This window comes from Tasmannia lanceolata, unplaced genomic scaffold (assembly GCF_043159265.1).
Source record: "Tasmannia lanceolata isolate RefF3 unplaced genomic scaffold, GAP_Taslan_0.1 ptg000194l, whole genome shotgun sequence".
Classification (NCBI taxonomy): Eukaryota; Viridiplantae; Streptophyta; class Magnoliopsida; order Canellales; family Winteraceae; genus Tasmannia; species Tasmannia lanceolata.
The window spans coordinates 120,001-125,000 of NW_027518870.1; positions in this window are offsets into that span (position 1 = coordinate 120,001).

Genomic DNA, 5,000 nt, shown 5'->3' on the forward strand with positions numbered 1-5,000 from the left:
CAACCAACCCGCCTAACCACCAGTGGCAACCAAAGGTGCTGTTAGCGACGACTTCTGAAGACGCAACGAGACGCGACGGGTTTGCGCCCAGACGCGACGAGGCGATGCGGGATCTGCGCCCAACCGTGCCTACACCCGCCGACTTGATGCGGGAGCTGCTGGCCCAAGCATGCCTAGCGTGCAAGGCCTGCGTGCAAGGCTAGTGTGCAAGGCTCGTGGGCAAGGCTAGTGCGCAAGGCTAGCGCCCAAGGTCTGTGTGCAAGGCTAGTGCCCAAGGCTAGTGAGCATGGCCTGTGTGCAAGGCTAGTGTGCAAGGCTTGTATGCAAGGCTAGTGTGCAAGGCTGGTGTGCAAGGCTTGTGGGCAAGGCTGGTGCGCAAGGCTAGTTCCCAAGGGTTGTGTGCAAGGCTAGTGCCCAAGGCAAGTGCGCAAGGCTCGTGCCCAAAGCTAGTGCGCAAGGCTTGTGTGCAAGGCTACTGCGATGGGCCAGTGCCCAAGGCTTGTGAGCAAGGCTTGTATGCATGGCTTGTGTGCAAGGCTAGCGTCCAAGGCTTGTGCGCATGGCTTGTGCGCAAGGCTTGTGTCCAAGGCTTTTGTGCAAGGCTCGTGCGCAAGGCTAGTGTGCAAGGCTTGTGCGCATTGGCAGGTAGCCCACCAGCATGCACGATCCAAATGCCACTCACGCGACAACACGGTGCCAAGCCGGGCATGGTGTGCACTCAAAACCAATCAACGGACAGAGGTCATGCGTCATGGGGGGGATCTAGCAAGGCCATGGGGAAGGTCATGGAGGACCTTGGAAGCAAGCGCAAGACGAGAGCGAATCGAACAAGGGGCCAGGACGGGGCCTTGTGCCCATGGTCTTCGCAAGACAGCGTCCAAGGCACCCGAAAGCCCAAGGGAACCCAAACCCGGCCGACACTTGCAATCGCACATGCTCTCTGCAACACACCATCAATGCCGCCCAACGGGGCCAGCACGAGCAGTCCTCCGCGGTCCCCTGGCCCTGCGCACGTTTGTCTTCGAAACCGAGCATCAATGCCACAGAAAGTGCCGGGGCGCCAGCTGGAGCCATCATCCGCGTTGCCATGGCTCGCTTGGCCTTGGCTTGCCAGGCCCCGACACGAGCAATCGCGCATTTTCTTTGCAACCGACCATCAATGCCGCCCAACGGGGCCAGCACGAGCAGTCATCCGCGGTCCCCTGGCCCTGCGCACGTTTGTCTTTGAAACCGAGCATCAATGCCACAGAAAGTGCCGGGGCGCCAGCTGGAGCCATCATCCGACGTGCCATGGCTCTGGTCCCATGGTCTTCGCAACCGAGCATTCGTGACACCCGCGGGGCCAGGACACCAACCCTTCCGACACGAGCATTCGCGCATGTTCTTTGGCCACACAACGGCGCCAGCACGAGCAAAATCATCCGCGGTGTGGTGGCCTTGCACGGCCTTTTGTCTTTGGAACCAACCATCAGTGCCACGGGAAGTGCCGGAGTCCCGGCATCCGCGGTGCCAAGTCATTGCGCCCTTGGTCTCTGCAGCGGGGCATGCCGGGCACTCCCAACCATTGCAAGCAAGCAAGCAAGCAAGAAAGAAAGTAAGTAAGTAAGTAAGTATTACATATAGGGGCGGGACATGCGGGGAGATCTGCGAAACGTGCATTACGGGGCACACGCGTACCTACCGGGGCATACCGACCCCTATTGGGGCACACGTGTGCATATCGGGGCATACCGGGCCTATCGGGGCACACGCGTACATACCGGGGCATACCGAGCCCTACTGGGGCACACGTGCGCATATCGGGGCGTACCAAGCCTATCGGGGCATACGCATGTATCCCAAGGCATACCGAGTCTATCCGGGCATACGCGTTCATACCGGGGCGTAACGGGCCTATCGGGGCATACTTGGGCATATCCGGGCAAAAAATGCCCAAAACTTGCGCAACCTTGGCAACCGTGGTCCATTCCTCTCTATATGCCTAGCCTTGCCAACCGTGGTCCATTCCTCACTATATGCCATGGCCTTGTGCCCATGGTCTTCCCAAGACAGCGTCCAAGGCCCCCGGAAGGCCAAGGGAGCCCAACCCAGCAATGCCCTGCTATGGCAAGCCAAGGCCAAGCATTCCGGTGCCTATCCGGGCAAAAATGCAATTCCTCTCTATATGCCTAGCCTTGGCAACCGTGGTCCATTCCCCACCATATGCCATGGCCTTGTGCCCATGGTCTTCCCAAGACAGTGTCCAAGGCGCCCGGAAGGCCAAGGGAGCCCAACCCAGCAATGCCCTGCTTTGGCAAGCCAAGGCCAAGCATTCCGGTGCCTAACCTTGGCAACCGTGGTCCTTTCCTCACCATATGCCATGGCCTTGTGCCCATGGTCTTCGCAAGACATCGTCCAAGGCGCCCAAAAGGCCAAGGGAGCCCAACCCAGCAATGCCTTGCTAGGACAAGCCAAGGCCAAGCATTCCGGTGCCTATCCGGGCAAAAACGCCCAAAGCATGCCCATTCCTTAGCCTATCCAGGCAAAAACGCCCAAAATCTGCACATTCTAGTGCCTATCCGGGCAAAAACGCCCACCAGCATGCCACCCTCCTATAGGGTTTGCGCAACCAACCAGCCTAACCACCAGTGGCAACCAAAGGTGCTGTTAGCGACGACTTCTGAAGACGCAACGAGACGCGACGTGTTTGCGCCCAGACGCGACGAGACGATGCGGGATCTGCGCCCAAGAATGCCTAGACCCGTCGACTTGATGCGGGATCAGCTCGCCCAAGCATGCCTAGTGTGCAAGGCCTGTGTGCAAGGCTAGTGTCCAAGGCTAGTGTGCAAGGCTCATGTGGAACGCTAGTGCGCAAGGCTAGTGCCCAAGGCTTGTGTGCCAGGCCCGTGTGCAAGGCTAGTGTCCAGGGCTTGTGTGCATTGCTTGAGTGCAAGGCTTGTGTGCATTGCTCGAGTGCATGGCTTGTGTGCAAGGGTTGTGCGCAAGGCTAGTGTGCGGGGCTTGTGCGCATGGCTAATGTGCACGGCTTGTGTGCATGGCTACCGTGCAAGGCTAGTTTGCATGGCTAGGGTGCAAGGCTCGCATGCGAGGCTAGTGTGCAAGGCTGCGTGCAAGGGAAGCGTGCAGGGCGAGTGTGCGAGGCCACTGTGCACGGCGCCAGCACTAGCGAGCCATCATCCGCGTTGCCATGGCTCGCTTGGCCTTGGCTTGCCAGGCCCCGACACGAGCAATCGCGCATTTTCTTTGCAACCGACCATCAATGCCGCCCAGCGGGGCCAGCACGAGCAGTCATCCGCGGTCCCCTGGCCCTGCGCACGTTTGTCTTTGAAACCGAGCATCAATGCCACAGAAAGTGCCGGGGCGCCAGCTGGAGCCATCATCCGACGTGCCATGGCTCGCTTGGCCTTGGCTTGCCGGGCCCCGACACGAGCAATCGCGCATTTTCTTTGCAACCGACCATCAATGCCGCCCAACGGGGCCAGCACGAGCAGTCATCCGCGGTCCCCTGGCACTGCGCACGTTTGTCTTTGAAACCGAGCATCAATGCCACAGAAAGTGCCGGGGCGCCAGCTGGAGCCATCATCCGACGTGCCATGGCTCTGGTCCCATGGTCTTCGCAACCGAGCATTCGTGACACCCGCGGGGCCAGGACACCAACCCTTCCGACACGAGCATTCGCGCATGTTCTTTGGCCACACAACGGCGCCAGCACGAGCAAAATCATCCGCGGTGCGGTGGCCTTGCACGGCCTTTTGTCTTTGGAACCAACCATCAGTGCCACGGGAAGTGCCGGAGTCCCGGCATCCGCGGTGCCAAGTCATTGCGCCCTTGGTCTCTGCAGCGGGGCATGCCGGGCACTCCCAACCATTGCAAGCAAGCAAGCAAGCAAGAAAGAAAGTAAGTAAGTAAGTAAGTATTACATATAGGGGCGGGACATGCGGGGAGATCTGCGAAACGTGCATTACGGGGCACACGCGTACCTACCGGGGCATACCGACCCCTATTGGGGCACACGTGTGCATATCGGGGCATACCGGGCCTATCGGGGCACACGCGTACATACCGGGGCATACCGAGCCCTACTGGGGCACACGTGCGCATATCGGGGCGTACCAAGCCTATCGGGGCATACGCATGTATCCCAAGGCATACCGAGTCTATCCGGGCATACGCGTTCATACCGGGGCGTAACGGGCCTATCGGGGCATACTTGGGCATATCCGGGCAAAAAATGCCCAAAACTTGCGCAACCTTGGCAACCGTGGTCCATTCCTCTCTATATGCCTAGCCTTGCCAACCGTGGTCCATTCCTCACTATATGCCATGGCCTTGTGCCCATGGTCTTCCCAAGACAGCGTCCAAGGCCCCCGGAAGGCCAAGGGAGCCCAACCCAGCAATGCCCTGCTATGGCAAGCCAAGGCCAAGCATTCCGGTGCCTATCCGGGCAAAAATGCGATTCCTCTCTATATGCCTAGCCTTGGCAACCGTGGTCCATTCCCCACCATATGCCATGGCCTTGTGCCCATGGTCTTCCCAAGACAGTGTCCAAGGCGCCCGGAAGGCCAAGGGAGCCCAACCCAGCAATGCCCTGCTTTGGCAAGCCAAGGCCAAGCATTCCGGTGCCTAACCTTGGCAACCGTGGTCCTTTCCTCACCATATGCCATGGCCTTGTGCCCATGGTCTTCGCAAGACATCGTCCAAGGCGCCCAAAAGGCCAAGGGAGCCCAACCCAGCAATGCCCTGCTAGGGCAAGCCAAGGCCAAGCATTCCGGTGCCTAACCTTGGCAACCGTGGTCCTTTCCTCACCATATGCCATGGCCTTGTGCCCATGGTCTTCGCAAGACATCGTCCAAGGCGCCCAAAAGGCCAAGGGAGCCCAACCCAGCAATGCCTTGCTAGGACAAGCCAAGGCCAAGCATTCCGGTGCCTATCCGGGCAAAAACGCCCAAAGCATGCCCATTCCTTAGCCTATCCAGGCAAAAACGCCCAAAATCTGCACA